This window comes from Ochotona curzoniae, unplaced genomic scaffold, assembly GCF_017591425.1.
Source record: "Ochotona curzoniae isolate NIBS_2020 unplaced genomic scaffold, NIBS_Ocur_1.0 scaffold_3835, whole genome shotgun sequence".
NCBI classification, from domain to species: domain Eukaryota; kingdom Metazoa; phylum Chordata; class Mammalia; order Lagomorpha; family Ochotonidae; genus Ochotona; species Ochotona curzoniae.
The window spans coordinates 8,501,715-8,518,818 of NW_024467114.1; the positions used below are offsets into that span (position 1 = coordinate 8,501,715).

Genomic DNA, 17,104 nt, shown 5'->3' on the forward strand with positions numbered 1-17,104 from the left:
CTGAACCACTGGGCACTGGAAGTGTGACTTCTGGAAGCAGATTTTACTGATTTTATTTCACTCTCTCTGTACGAAATTGTAGTCCCAGCACTGGTCAGTTCTGATCATCGCTAATTCTGTGTAAAAGGGCTTTTGCTTGTAATTTCCCCACCTTCAGCCTCCTGGAGAGCTGACTGCCCACAGCCCTTCCCAAGCCAGGCTGCTGAAAATGGATTCGGAAACTTAACTTCAACTGAACACAAGCTAAAGAAAGGGACAGAATCTAGGTGTGGTAGATCAAAATGGTGTCAACCAAAAACAATGCGCCAACCAAATGGTTCTAACAACAAAAAAACACTAAACAACATAAGAAATGTATTAATTATACATAAGGAATGCAGCTCACCTATTTTAGGATTTTGTGGTTTTAAACAAAGATCCTTTTGAGCCTCTCCAGTGGGGTTTGACAAGGATCTTCCATAAATATGACCATGTATGTCATCAGCAAACAGCAATAATTTCATTTATTTTCTGTATGGATGACTTTGATTTCTTTCTCTTGCCTTAACACTCTGTAAATGACTCCAATATTGTATTGAGCAGAGGTGGCATGAGTGGGCATTGCTATCTTCCACCTTATTTTAAAAGAAATGTTTTCACTTTCTCACCACTGAGTATGATGGTAGCTGTGGGCTTGTCATACACAGCCTTCATTAGCTGAGATACTTTCCTCTGAGAACTAATTTCCTGAGAGTTTTTTTTAAGATAATATGCTAAATATTCTTAAATGCTTTTTCTGCATCTACTGAGATTATCATATGGTTTTGAACTTCATTCTGTTAATCACATTACAGATTAGGGTATGTTGAAACATCCTTGTATCCCTAAAATAAATCCCATTCGTTCATGCGGAATGATTCTTTTAATATAGTGTTCAATTCAATTTGCTAGAACTGCACTGAAGATTAACTAAGAATGCCCAATTCCTTACAATATTTATCTCAGAAAGAAAAATTATACTTACTTGTAAGCATAATTAGTTGTAACCATTTTTATTTTGTTTCTTTTTATTGGAAAGGCAGATTTTATGGAGAGAAAGAGAGACAAAGATTTTCATCCACTGGCTCACTCCCCAAGTAGCTGCACTGGCTACAGATGAGCCGATCCAAAGCCAGGAGCCTGGAGCCTCTTCCAGATCATCCACATGGGTGCAGGATCCTACAGCTGTGGGCATCCTCTACTGCTTTCCCTGGTCACAAGCAGGGAGCTGAATGGGAAGTAGAGCATCCAGGACATGTACTGGCGCCCATATGGATCACATCATGTATAAGACAAGAATTTAGTCACTAGGCCATCACACAAAGCCAGTTGTAACCACTTTTGTTCCAGGAAACACATTTGAACCTTTCAATGAGTCCCCAGGGGACTCAAGATAGTAATCCATCCAATCCTCCCATCATATCTTCTACATTGCTTCAATGAAAACCTTAAAACACTGTGATTCATCATAGACAGATGTTTCTTTTTCACCTAAAGTTCTAGAAGGATGATAGCAAGCCACATCACTGATCCTATCTCACGAGCCATAGCTATTCTTAAAACTAGGCTGGGAAATGTACTATCTAGTCTAGTCAGATGTCCACACAATTAGCTCAAATTTGGAGATGTAGCTACAAAACAAAGAGTTGGGAAAGAATGCTGTTAGGAAACAGTTTAGAGTCCATGCTTTCTCTTGCTGCTGGGTCTTGATGCATGCTGCTGCCCTCACACGGGGCACCTTTCTCTGGGACACAAGCCCTTGCTCTCCATTCTCACAGCATCTGTGCTTTCTCCCTGCACCACCACTAAGCTCACCGTTTTATGAATGTCTGACTACTTGTCTTTCCTACAAGAACAAGACTTCATAAGAGAAGGGACTGCAGCCTCTATTTTAACATTCACAGGGCTCAGGTTAGTTCATGGTTTCCAGTGAGAACCCAATAGTAATTGCAGAATTAAGTAACAAAACTTGACAGATACAGAAATTATCTAGAAATTCCAATCAGAGTTCTGTTTCTGAAATTGAAATTAGTGATAATTAATTTAAAAATCATCTGTATTAGCTCTTACTAAAGATCATTCTCATTTTTTACTTGTCTCAGTATAATTATGGTTTCTAGTCTCATCTATATCTCAGACCAATTCTGGTGCTTTTGTAAAAACAGATTTATTTTTCAAAAATATTGAAACAACAGACATTGAAGTATGAGTTCTAGATTAATCAGGAAGTGGGTTACTAGGAATTTGAAATTTGGAATAGGTTTGCCATAAAAATTTTTTACATGGTGGTTGGGCACCTGAACAGTCAAAACACCAAAAAGCCCACCATTTACTTTTAATGACATGACTAAACCTGTGATCTTGCAATGCTAGAACTACTTACTGATCCTGTGCAGAATAAGGGCCATTCTCTGGAAAACATCAGGCTCCATTTTGCCCACACTCAATTTCATCCTTCAAAATGAGTTTGAGGATATCTTCTATTTAAGGTTCTTCCAGATGTAGACTCTGAAAAAGGATTTTATTTGGAAAGTATAGTAACAGTGATACAAGGTAGAAAAAGCAGCTATTAAACTATTACTGACCAACTATGTAAAATTTAATTTCACAGGGAAACTAGAAATGGATAAGAAAAAAAAAAACATGCTTCTAAATAATTCCACCCAAGGAGCAAGGGAATTAAGGACTTACATTTCAACCCCTGACTGTCATTAGAGGGTGACTTTTTGACAGAGGGGCACAGAAATATAGACCCTAGCAGCTGGAAATGATCAGCACATGCTGAAGGGCTCCAGGGATATGCCAACCACTGAGGATTATGAAAAAAAAATAGAGCCTCTTATACAGTTAGGACATTAAAAACAAGAGAAGTGACCCCGACGTTAAAACAAATTCTGCGGAAACTAAAGGGAGGACTCTGAAGCCATATTCTGGTCCACCATCATGCCGAATGCTTGTTCTGTGTCCATGTCTAGACCTCCCTAGTCTACAGGTAAGGGGATGAACCTTTGTGAACTAGAAACAGGAAACTGTTGCAAGTGTGACTTGGTTTAACATAACAGCTAAATGAACAGTGAGAAGTGAGTTCCTTGTTTTGTGACTTTTAAAAATAGTTCCATTTCTGTGCTTTCTGGAGGGTGGCTGACACCTCCTGTAATGACTAAATATAGACAAATCCTATGACGTGGGTGACAATGTAGGAGTTTGCATTAAACGACACTCCAAATGCTTGTTCAAGAACAATAATTTGGAGTCTATATTATATTCACTTTTTTCCGTTAAGAATTTAATACATCCACACCAAAATTTTCTGTTTAAAACAAGCAAACAGGGCCTGGCACGATGGCACAGTGGTTAAGGTCCTTGCCTTGCACGCCCGGGATCCAATATGGGCGCCAGTTCTAATCCCGGCAGCCCCACTTCCCATCCAGCTCCCTGCCTGTGGCCCGGGAAAACAGTCGAGGACAACCCAAAGCTTTGGGACCCTGCACCCGCGTGGGAGACCCGGAAGAGGCTCCTGGCTTCGGACCGGCATAGCATTGGCTGTTGCGCTCACTTGGGGAGTGAATCATCGGACTGAAGATCTTCCTCTCTGTCTCTCCTCTCTGTATATCTGCCTTTCCAATAAAAATAAAATAAATCTTTAAAACAAGCAAACACACATGGTTTCCATCTCATTCCCAAAATACCTCTTTGTGCATTTTCTTTTTATATATTGATTTTATATTCTCATGCTACCTGGATTTTTATTGATCCAACTGAAGAGTTAGCATAGTAACCCATCAAGTGGTGCCATCAACATCATAATACAATATCAGAAAATTTTAGTAATCCCAATAAGATTGTTTATGTCCATTTAAATTTAATTCCCATTTTGTTCCCCAGTCTCTGCCAACTGGAAGTTTTTTTTTTTTTTAATATCTGCCTCCATTTATTTGTCTTTTCTGGATATTTTATGCCAGTGAGAGCATACAGTATATGATGTCTTGCATCTTGCTTCTTTCATATATGGCAGCATTTTAATATATATATATATTTCACTCATTTGAAACACAGAGTTACAGAGAGAGAGAGAGATAAACACAGGGAAAGAGAACTCTTGTTTCTACTGACTCACTCTGCAAATGTCTACAACAGCCAGGACACGTGTTTAAACAGCACCTTTATGAGATGCTAGCATTGCAGAAGGCAGTTTTTATCTGTATGCTTTAACACAAACCCTCACACTTTCTTCTTTATGATTATTATTTTCTATTTTTTACTTTTCATAATACAGTTCCTTAGACTCAGGGATTTCTGCTTCCACCCTCCCCTACTCCCCTCACCCTGCCTTTCAAATAAAATATTTTTACAAAACAAGAAAAATTGTAATTATTTGTAGATCATCTGATCTTATACATTAAAAAGACCTTAAAAATTACACATGCACACACATACTCACATACACACCAAAAAAACTGTTAGAACAAACAAATGATTTCAGCAAAGTAGCAAGAATACAAAGCCAAGGCACAAAACTTAGTTGCAGGCCTGGCACAGTAGTCTAGCAGCTAATGTCCTCCCCTTGAACATGCTGGGATCCCATACGGGCACTGGTTCTAATCCCAGCAGTCCTGCTTCCCATCCAGCTCCCTGCTTGTGGCCTGGGAAAGCAGTCAAGGACAGCCCAAAGCCTTGGGACCCTGCACCCATGTGGGAGACCTGGAGGAGGCTCCTGGTTTTGGATCAGCTCAGCTCCAGCTATTACAACAGGAATTTCAGAAAATCCACAAATAAGTGGAAATTAAGTAATATACGCCTAAATCCCCACTAATGAGTCAAGACAGAAATCAAAGGGGAAAAAACTGTCCTAAAATAAACAAAAATGGGGAAACAATGTGTCAAAACTCATGGGATACAACAAATGCCTTCTTAAGCTCTCTTAACCCGTTTCAGTTGCTAGTGACATAATAAGATATGAATATTGATTTTAGACTCTGGTGCAGTTCAAAATCAAGGGACCACACCTGAGGATGGCCTTCTTGCTGGCAGAGTATAAGACATTTGGGGGAAAATCCCATCATGATAAAGCCTCTCAATTAATTAGTAATTGGAAAAACTTATCTCAACATAATAAATACTGTACATGACAAACCCACAACTAATAACTAACAACCTTGTCATGAAGGAAAAGCTGAGAGGTTTTCCTCTATTTCTCTTCAACAAACTCAAGTCAATTAGGCAAGAGAATAAAGGATCAAACATGAAACAAAAAGATAAATTTGTCTCTGCTTGCCAACTATGTAGGCCATTAGGGGTGCTAAACTCAGAACAGATTATGCAGTTCTCAGGATCCTGGAGTCCTTAGGAGAGGATCCTTACAAAAGAATGAAACCGAGCACTCCTACAGTCTGGTTTTCAGCCTTGCCAAGTAGTCTTTCTCTCTCTTGCATGTACTCCTACCATGAAGCCATTTGCCACAAGATCTTCACCAGAAACCAAACCGAATGGGGACACCCAACCTGGAACTTTTCAAGTCTTCAAAACTGTGAATTAAATAAACCTTTATTCTTCATATAATATCGAGCATCAGGTATTCCATTATAAAAACAACAAATATGACATTAAATTAAGTCAAAATAAGCACAAGATAGAGACAAACACTGCATGATCTCATCTACCACATGGATTCTAGAAAGAAATGATTCAAAGAGTGGAAGAGTGGAAGGGAAGCTTCCAGGATCTGGAAGGCAGGGATAGAACAGGAGAAATGCCATTAAAGAACACAAACTTTCAATTATGAGACGAATAATTTCTGGAGATCTGTACAGCGCAGTGACCACAGTTAATATCAATTACATACTTGGGGTTTTCTGAGAGGGTAGATCTTAATTGTTCTCACCACACATGTAAATATTTTATCTATATGAGGTGACGGATGCTTTCTTTAGTTAAATGAGGGCAATCTTTCACAATATAAATGCATATCAAATAATCATATTGTACATCATAAATGTATCCAACCTGCATTTGTTATTTTCACCTCAATAAAGCTTGAGGGAAAAACATATTGCCAAGAATCTTCTTTAGAAACATACAACTTTGGGCCCGGCGCGGTGGCACAAGTGGTTAAAGGTCCTCACCTTGCACGCCCAGGATCCCATATGGCCGCCGGTTCTAATCCCGGCAGCCCCGCTTCCCTTCCAGCTCCCTGCCTGTGGCCTGGGAAAGCAGTCGAGGACGGCCCAAAGCTTTGGGAACCTGCACCCGCGTGGGAGACCTGGAAGAGGCTCCTGGCTTCGGATCGGCATAGTATCGGCCCGTTGCGCTCACTTGGGGAGTGAATCATCGGATGGAAGATCTTCCTCTCTGTCTCTCCTCTCTGTATATCTGCCTTTCCAATGAAAAAAATAATAAAAAAATAAATCTTTAAAAAAAAGAAACATACAACTTTGCCTTACTGTTGACAGTGTGTGACAGTAGCCACTTAGAGATTTCCTTGTTGATGCTGCACTTTCAATAGGGCTTTTACCTACTTTAAAATCTTTTTGGAAATGGACTGAAATAGTTCTATGTTAATTAAAAATCAACTCTCCTATGTCTTATTTTCAAATTCCTACTGATGCAGTACAACAAAATCATATTTTGGTAGTTGATTATGCAGCTACAAAAATTTTTGATGACTCACAACCCTTATAATAGCTATTTTTTCAAGTGAATTTTCATGTTGCAACTTATTCTCTTAGTAAATATATATCCCTTTGTAGATATTCCTTATATTTGATGTCACTAGTATTTAAAACAATTTAATGTAATTGTCAGAAAGTGCTGGTAGTTAGGATTGCAATGTTTGGGGAATGCTTTTTTCTCTAAGATTGAATTTTAGAGGCAAGCTCTAGACAATTATCCAGGAAACTGGAGGTGCATTCAGAATGATTCTGAAAGCTGTAATATTGGTTCAGATATGATAATTTACCAAGCAGCCCAAGGCAATTTTTTTCTTCATCTACACAGGGGTTTCTCTAATATCCTTTTGATGCTTCAAAATTATCTGTGGCTTGAATTCACAACACCCAAAGAATTCCAGAATTCTTTATCAAAACAATAGTCAATTTGTGGGAACTGGGGGGAGAAATTATTAGGGATCTTGGAAGTGGAATTTAAACAACACGAATTTACAGGGAGAAGAAACAAACAGCAGATAATATAACTGATCCTACCAGAAAGTTTTACAACACAGATTAGCGTAGTTTATTGAGTAGTTAAAGAATTTGGAGTCTCAGTTTTGAAATGAGCCTCACAGATCTCTTAACCCAGGCTTTTCATTTTGCAAATAAAACTCATCCTGGGGTGACAGTGGCATTTAATTTCACTGTGGTATAGGAAAGAGACAACTGCAACCAAGGACTTTTGCTCCAAAACCAATTAGTCATCCCATCAATGTTTACTTTTCATCACTTACCTATCTTACCCACTAAGGCATACAGTAAATAAGAGTAGCTATCATTTACTTTATTGAGTGCTTTCAATTTGCCTGGATCTTTGCACACTTTCTTGATGAATTTTACAACTTTCCCATGATGATGGAAAGATGGAAAGATGAACCAAAGAGCAATTAAGTGACTCTTCCAAGGTTACACAATTAGGAATTAATACACATAAGGATGCAGAGCTATGCTGGAGTGTTCAAAGCGAGGACCACTGACCAGCTGATTAGCAATGCAAAGCTCCAGACCTACTGATGATCATCATCTTGCCTTGAAAAAGATCTGTCAGTGACCCATGCACACATTAAAATATGGGTGATACTGGGAAACCCATTTCATGCTATTATCCAAATCTCTAGAAAAGTCAAGCAGATTATGTAAAATAATTGTATCCACGCCATGTAAACAGGAACTCCAAGAACTCAATACAGCCCCCTACATCAAGAATGACTGAACCAGCACTCAAATCTAAGAGAACTGCAAATTTCCAGTACCACAAACACATTTCTACCGACTACACCAAAGAGAGAACCTCAATTCAAAAATGCATAAAGATTTAGAGGTCATTACTAATGAAAACCTCACAAAAAGTTGAGAATCAGGAAAATTTAGTGAGTTCATGCTACATACTCAATTCTCTATCTTGGTTTCCTCTGCTCAAACTAGAGGAAGAAGAGTAACTCACATTTAAAAAAAAAAAAAGGTTTAAAAGCCATAGTGTTACTCCTAAGAAAAATTACTACAAACAAATCGAGGTGATATTCACCAGAAAAACTGAAAAAAAAAAAACTTTAAAAACAAGCTGGATACAAAAATTCAAAAAGCAAAACTTAAAAAAAAAAAAAGCTAGATACAAAATTCCCAACTATCACCCACAAGAGTACAACCCAGTCTCTTCACCATAATTCCTCCCAAAACATAATTTATTTCTGAATCCATAAACAGCATGCAGCATACTTAATAAACAAATTATTGAGCAAAGCATAAAGTAGAAATGCTCTGAGAGAAAAAAAAGACACTAAACTGTGCAATTAATGTTACAAAGTTACTTTAGCACATAAATAATTTCAGTGGCAGGTCACAGGATTCACATGCATATTTTATCACACTGTAAGAAATAATTTTTCAATCTGACCCTGATCCTTCACTGTACTTTGAAGTCTGCAAATCAGCAGTATAGCCTATAAGTTTAAAGAAATTTAGAAAGAATTGTGAAGTTAAAAGGTACTTTTGATGTTTGTTCTTTTTCTTCCATCACAAGGGCATTGGTACAACTGAAGAAAAGTGGAAATGTTAATGCCCAAGAAATTTCAATAGCAAGCAAATTCATTTAACCCTTTGCGGCCACTGCCTGTCATAGGTCGAAGGTTAACTCAAGTTCTCAGCATCCTGATAAATCCACAGGCTCTGTGACCCCTCTTCCCTTTACAGCAACTCTAACTACTGTAGCTGAGCTGCCTTCCTACATCCTGCCATGACTGGCCCTTGACTCGCTCCCTGCCTTGTCTTCCCTCCTTTTACGCAGTGATTCAGGTTGAATCTTCTGAAACACAGATCAGATCACAGTGCTCCCCTGCCCAAAAGCCTTCCTGGCTCCCCTTTATCCACCAAAGAAAAGTCATGTTCACAATCCGACTCCCAGGGCCTTTTATAATAAGACTCCAACTACTTTCCCGGTTCACTTTCCACAACTGCTCCACAGCAACCTCATCTCAGATCAAACTCAACACCGGCTTATTTGCTACCTTGCCTCTTCTCATTAAAATTTTAATTGATAGATAGTTGTACATATTTAGTAATACAGGACAATGTGCTAATTCAATACACATATACAATAATGATCAAATCAGTGACTAGTGCCTCCATCTTCCAAAGCACACATCATTCCTCTGTGCTGGTAGCCTTGAACGCCTCCCTCCAAGCTTTACGAAATAAAGAAAAAACGGTTGTAAACTATGGCCACCTAATGTGCTGTGTAACAACAGACCTCTTTCCTCCTACATAACTGTCTTGGTTCCCACCATTCAACTTTTCTCTATTCCCTCTTCTGCCCACATTTTCCAGCCTCCAGTGACCTCTGTTTTACTCCCTCCTTCTTTAGCAGCTTCTTTTAACTTTTACAAATGAATGAGAACATGTCTTTCTGGGCTTTGCTTATTTCCCTTAACATGACGTCATTCACTTCCATCCATGTTGCTGTAAATGACAGAATTTCTCATTTTTATGGCTGAATAATATCACATTTCCTTATCTATTTATCTGATTCTATACATAGCTTTTCCTTTCTTCACTGTGTAGCAAGACTGATACAGAGAAAGCCTGAGGAGCTAGACCACATGAGCTTGAATCTCAGATTGATTCCTTACCCCTCCTTAGTTTTGAGAAAGTCACTCCTCTTTTCACACCGACAAAATGGCAACAGTACTCATCCTTCAGTCTTTGAGAAACACTTGATTCTATTTTTTTTTTAGTTTTGTTTTTAATTAGAAAGTCAGACTTGAATGATCTTCCATCTGCTGATTCACTCCCCAAGTAGCCACAATGGCCAGAGCTGAGCCAATCCAAAGCCAGGAACCACGAATTTCCTCAGGGTTTCCCACACGTGTGCAGGATCCCAAAGTTTTGGGTCATCCTCGACTGCCTTCCCAAGCACAGGTAGGGAGCTGGAAGCGAAGTAGAGCAGCTGGGATATGAACCTGTGCACATATGGGATCCTGGCACATGCAAGGAGAGGTCTTTAACCACCAGGCTACTGTGCCAGGCCTTTGATTGTATTTTTTAGAAATGTGCCAAACATAACATAAATATTAAGTAAGCTTACTATTGCTTTTCTTACTATTACTTCCCTCCTGAAGTCTTGAGTGCTTCCTTCCCCTCTCCTCTCATTCTCAAACATATACACTTTTCTCCCTTCAACTTTGTTTCAAAACCATATTTCAAAAACCAATTCAAACATTCATCTCAACTGCAATACTTGGCATCTGAATAGGGAATAAACACAGTTTATTAAAGAAGATGATCTAGCACTGACCATTTCATATTGCATATGACTGATACAAGGCCTTTCTTCTGTTGAACTTTAAGCCCTTTGTTCGCAGTATTGACCCAATGTCTTGTCCCTAATACACCTTATCTCATAGCCATCTTATGCACAAATCAATGGAATTTGAATTCCTCTGACAGCATGCTTGCATTTATGTCCAATTTCCCTTACTATTATACAAATCTGTGTGTAGTGCAAGAAAGTGGAGCTTATTAATATATGGCATTAATAACAAGATCCATCTGTTTATATTTATATCCCCAGATCCCAGCACAGACTCAAGTGAGAGCTAATAAATGGACACAGATATTTAAAAGAAGGAGTAGTGAGGAAAGAAAGACATAAAGTGAGAGGATAAGGGAATAGTTAAACCCTAGTCCTGACGTCCTGCTGGTTAATTCTCCTTTTGTTGATTTCCACTGTCAAAATGTTTCTATCCAGGCAACAGAAATTGCACAGTGTCATAAATATCAACTCCATTTTGCAAGATTTCTCCAGCTTCCGAAGTGCATGCTACCCACATTGCCGGCTGTTCAATTTTTTTATTATTATTAATTACATTGCATTATGTGACACAGATTCATAGGCTCTGGGATTCCCTCATCCCCTCCCCGTGCCCTCCCCCCTTGGTGGATTCCTCCACCTAGTTGCAGTATTACAGTTCGAATTGAGTCTAGATTCTTTCATTGCAATCATATACCAAGCTTAAAGTCCAACATCTTATTGTCCAGATAAATTCAACAGTTTCTTAGGGACACCTTCTCTGGTCTGAAGGTAGAGGTGACAGAATATCGTCCCGATCGATTAGATGCCCAGCACAACATCAACAACAATTAACAACATTATAGAATTAATTGACATAGTGTTGAGTAATCAATACGTTATAACAGTGCAAGTTCTTAACCACCTCCTGTGATTATTTCATTGACCCTTCATATTTTGCCCGCTGTTCATTTTTAACAAACCTCTGTTCGGTTTGAAGTTAGGTCTTAATAGAGTGGGACCTGTGAGTTTTTCCCCAATTTTTCTATGAAAAATCTTCACAGTTTGGGTCAATGGCCTGGCTTATAGATAGGTAGAGCCAGGACTTCTCCCTTCTTGTTATGCTGATCACTTTCTCAATGGATTGTTCCTGGAAGCTGAGGAAAAAAGGTTGTCCTGGATCTGCAAAGCTCAGGGATGACACTGTACACAAGAAGGATGAGTAGGAGAGAGGGCTCCATGACTCAGCCAAGTCCCCAGCACAGGTGTGATGTCGCTGCCCCTTCCAGACGCTATCTCATAGCAAAGGGTTAAGAACACACCTGAGACCTCCTAGAGTTCTCAGATCCCTACCTCCACTGAGACTCTAAGAACAAACAGCTGGTCCTGTCAGCCACCGCCAAGAGGAAGCTGAAGAAGGCAAAAGGGAAATACGTTGCTTATTTCAACATTGTTATCTGGTCTACAGCCAAAGTTGTAAGGAAAATTGGAAGAAAAATTCAAGAACAAGAAGAACATGTCTGCAATTGCATTCAGCAAAGGCAAGTCCTGTGATGACAACGGGGTCAGAAGACGGAGCCAGACACAGCCCAGTTCCGCCTCTATTCATTGTAAGCCCTCTGGTGTTCGACTCTGGGAGTCTCTGGGAGTTTCAGAGAGTTTATGAAATGAAATTTAGGGTATTCCTAGCACACAATAAACACGCAATAAACAGTAGCTAAGAAGATGAATGTGAAGCAACTACTTTGGAAGACAGCCATCCATAAGCCCATAAGTACATCCTTACCAACAAGGATTTTTCACTATTACTGATTCTTCTAACAGGATCTTTTGTTCATGAATCAAGTATTCAATCAAGAGAATTAATCAAGAGAATAAAAATCCAAGATAATAAAACAATGTATAAATTTGAAATAAAGTCCACTAAAGTATTTCTCTTTTTATAGTTTGATAAGATGCTCCTTATTTTTTTTTAAAAAAGGAGCAAATCTCACATGTATCATAGATAGTGTTTTTTTAAAAAGATTTATGTATTTTTATTACAAAGTCAGAAATACAGAGAGGAGAAGAGACAGAGAAGAAGATCTTCGGTCTGATGGTTCACTCCCCAAGTGAGCGCAACGGCCGGAACCGCGCCGATCTGAAGCCGGGAAGCAGGAACCTCTTGCAGGTCTCCCACGTGGGTGCAGGGTCCCAAAGTCTTGGGCTGTCCTTGACTGCTTTCCCAGGCCACAGGCAGGGAGCTGGATGGGAAGTGGAGCTGCTGAGATTAGAACTGGCGCCCATATGGGATCCTGGCACATTCAAGGTGAGGACTTCCGCCGCTAGGCCATGGCGCCCAGCCTCATAGATACCGTTTTAAGGATAAACCATTAAAATGCTAATCACTGAAGGCTAACTGATGCTGGTTGTCTGTTAGCAGTGTGCACACCCACACAGCTGGCTGTCTGTTAGCAGTGTGCACACCCACACAGCAGCAACCCAAGCAGATTGCTCTGCTACCGGCCTCTCCATTTCCCTACTGCCCCTCCTGAGCCATGGACTTTCCCACAGACCCCAGCCTCACACTCACTGCTTCTTTCACTGTAGCCGTTTCTTTTTTCACTGACTAAAATGGCTGGAAAACACTTTTCACTCCACAGTTTAACACACAGCACTGTTAATTTTGAGGATGAAAAACACATAAAACCAAGTATTTCACTACTCTGTTAGGCTAGTATTCTACTGCCCATATCATGTACAATATCCAGAAATGTTAAAACCTCACTGACTTTGTGAAGCTTTTCTTGACAACTGTATCATCATAAAATATATTTGTGAAATATGATTGGGAAGGCCATTTCCTATGTCTGCTTAGCAGTGTCCTAGACCTCTGTCAGGTTTGTTTTTTTTTAATCTGCATGAAGAAGAACAGTAAGTTTATATACTACGAATTAACAGATTTTTCATTCACATCACTGAAAGATGCCACCAAAATGAAAGGTTAAGATCCTTGAATATGGGGCCAGTGCAATAGCCAAGTGGCTAAAGTCATGAGCCAGGAACCCATATACGTACCAGTTCATATCCCAGCTGCTCCACTATCCTTCCAGCTCCCAGCTTGCGGCTGGGGAAGCAGCTAAGGATGACCCAAAGCCTTGGATCCTGCACATGCATGAGAGACCCCGAGGAAATTCCTGGCTCCTGGCTTTGGAACAGCTCAGATCTGGCCGTTGTGGCCACTTGGGGAGTGAATCAAAGGAAGGAAGATCTTTCTCTATCTCTCCTATCTCTGCAAATTTGACTTTACAATAAAAAAACAAATCTTTAAAAAATATACTTGGATTTTTTTGAGCGTTTACAAGTTATTTCATCCAGTAGGCTGAGATTGTAAGAGAGAGGAAAAGATTGGTGTAGAACAATTGCTTTCATATAGTTTCCCAAACAGAGTCACTCCAAACACAGAATTCCTCTTAAGTTCCTCTTAAGCTAAGAATGAAAATGTTGATCACCAAGTTACCAAACTAGAGACATTGAACATTATCTGCAAAGGCCTTTAAGACCACTCAGCAAAGATGGATAAGCCTTAGTTAGAACAATTCCTCAGCCCCGTTTACTTTGAACGTTACATCATAACTCCTTCTTTTTTGCTTTATCTGCCTAGTGAAACAAAAGCAATCTGGCCACTGCTTCTGTTGTTGCTGCTACAATCACTACATTTGTCTTTCGGCACACATAGCATAACTTTCCATGAAAGGCACTGAGCCTACTTGAGGTTGTCAAAAATCCTTTAGAACACAGGTTTTAGTGGGAGCAACCTGCCAATAATATTGAGCCAGCTAAATAAAGAAGAAGGGGTGAGGCAGACCCACATGCAAGCTCTGAACACACTGTCAATGTGGCAAGACATCAGTTCAAAAGATCATCTCCTCAGCAGCGGAAAAGCCAAGTTCAAAGTGAATGTTCCAAGGAAGCTAATTTCATGTTTGCGTTTAATCTCCATATTAAAGAAACATCAGACAAGTGGTATTTAGAGAAACTCTAAGGCTAAATCCAAATTCTAGGACTTGAATTATGTTTGCCATTTGGGAAAATAACCATTTGAGAGAAATAACAATAAATTCATAAACATTTTCACAAAGGACATTATATTTCTCTACACTGTGTACACCCAGAAGAAGAAAATGAGAGCGTTCTGTCTCCTGATGCACTGTACTACCAACATTCATGACTCATGAGGGATGGCTCTATTCGATATCTTTCATTAAAGGCTGCCTGTATCATTCTACCTTCTAGAATATTCCAAATGTACCAGGCTGCTGCATCTTCTCTTCGAAGTGTAAAATATTTCTGGACAGGTAAAACAGCCTCTGTCATGTGCCTTTTACTTTGAATATTTGTATTCCTTATGTAATTTTAATGTCTCCATGAACCAAAAGCATCTATTGGGAGCAACGTGGTCCTGAGGTCTACTGATAGTCTATGGTATCAGGTTTGGAAGCTGCTACTGCCTGTGTAAGGATTTTACATCTTCAAGGTGGCTTCTGTGTGTGCTGAAATACTGAGCTGCCAGCGACCACTACTGAACTAGATTTTCATGAATAAAATTTGGTATTGACAATAAAATGACTTTCACTGAAGCAAGTCTTCGATTTGAAATAATGGGAACAGCCCAGACAAAATTCATGAGCGAAACTTTGTAATACAATTGAGTCAATTCAGCCCACTTTAGATGCTGCTACTGATTCTGCAGGCCCAAGTACTGACCAGCTCTAGCCAACTTCAAATGCCTGAGGACTGGTTCACTGATCTTTCCCAGGGTACAAGCAAAAAGTTGGTCCTGCTGGATAAAACTCAGAAAGGACATATTGCTATAGCCACACAGAATATATTCATATTCAAGCAGAATAAAATGGATTTGTTTGATGATTTTTCCCAAGACTTTAGAAAGGAGAAAAAATAAACATAATTTTTATTTGGTTAGAGAGTGAAGAAAACACACAAACACAGCTCCCACGGCTGAGGCAGGAGAGATGAGGGCCAGCGCTTGGGTTGCCAGCATTTTCTATCAGAATGCCTGTTTTCGAATGCTTCTCCTCTTCAGAACCAGCTCCGTCTAATGTGCTTGGGAAGGCAATAGAAGCTGGCCCTCCAAAAACCAGGGTCACTACCAATCATGTGGAAGATTGGATTTTGAACTGGCCCAGCTCTGACCATTGTAGCCAGTTGGTAAGAAAAGCAAGGGACGAACAACTTTGCTCTCTGTCACCATGCCTTCAAAATAAATAAGTATTTTTCAAATAGAGAAAGAAAGGAGAACAAGAGGCTAGAAGTTAGCTCTAGCTTGCTTTTTTCCACAAAGATGGAAACTGATGTAGAAAATGTTTGTGAAGTGACGAGGTGTGACGAGGAAGAAAGGCTGTAATTTTACCCACATGACTACCACAACTGAGCTCCATGCTTCTTTAAAACTGTATCAAAATAAATGCAGGATGGCAGTAGAGCCATTGTCAGAGAACAGGAAACACGCCAACATGTAAGTGAAAACAAATAACTTCCTACTTGTAATTTTTCAGCAAATGTTCTATGAATCTTCCATGTGTCCTTTAGTTGTAGTGATAGAGATCGGTGTGTCTGACAACATTCTCAAGGCAAATGTGGTCACAGGTTTTGTATGTGAATCCATCACAGTTCTTTACAGAAACAGATTCCGTGGAAGACAGATTTCCAGAAACTGGCACATGCTGTTAGGGACATGGGCAAGTCCACAGCCTGCAGGGCAGGATGACAGACTGGCAATGTGAGTAAGGGGCCACATTAAAGCTGAATCTCTGACATTTGTAGGGCAAGTCAGGAGACTAGAAATTCAGGCAGAATTTCTAGGACACAGACTTCTTTCTTCTCCAGGAAACCTTCAACTGACTGGAGGAAGCTCACCTTGTGACTAGAAATCTCCTCTACTTGCAGTCAGTGGATTATAAATGTTACTCAGATATTTTGAAGACAACTAGCACCAACTAGACTACTATTTGACCAAATAACTGGGTCCCACAGCTTAGCCAAGTAATACATTAAATTAATGACAACAATTAGCCTTGTTTTAACAGCATCTCATAAAATTTGAGGGCACACAAGCAGAGAGCAGTTGTATGAGTCATAGTAATTAGAACCATAAGGAATCACTTGAGTAAATCATATTCATGCAATAAGGTATGATGCAATCAATAAATGCTACAATTTCTGTTCTGGACACAAGGAAACATTTCTAATTTAAGAATAAGTACAAGAAACAAAATTTTTAGAAGTATATGTAGTATGATTCCTAAATTACACAATAGTTATTGATGTATAAAAATAGAAGGAAATGAACCAAAATTTGAACAGCATTATGTCTGGATCACAGATCTATGAGAGATTTCTGCTTTCTTATATGTTTTATAATTTGCTTAAAACATTCTTATAATTAGAAAAATACATTTAAAAATAAATAGATTGAGATGACAGAATTTTAGGACCGTAATTGAGATTCTGTTTCATGGCACACTGACCCAGATCTTCAGAGAGGGTCACCGAGTGCTAGCCAGTCAAGGCAAGGTTCTCCTGCAGAAGCAGCTCC

General features: G+C 39.4%; 1 protein-coding gene across 1 annotated transcript in view; it reads right to left on the reverse strand.

Annotated features, from left to right (window-relative positions):
* Positions 1–2,219: 2,219 nt before the first annotated feature.
* MTERF1 (mitochondrial transcription termination factor 1) overlaps positions 2,220–17,104 on the reverse strand; it is a 113,324-nt gene continuing 98,439 nt past the window's right edge. The window contains exon 4 of the transcript XR_005882061.1: positions 2,220–2,526. The gene's annotated coding sequence lies outside the window, so the exon portion shown is untranslated. The remainder of the gene's footprint in view (positions 2,527–17,104) is intronic.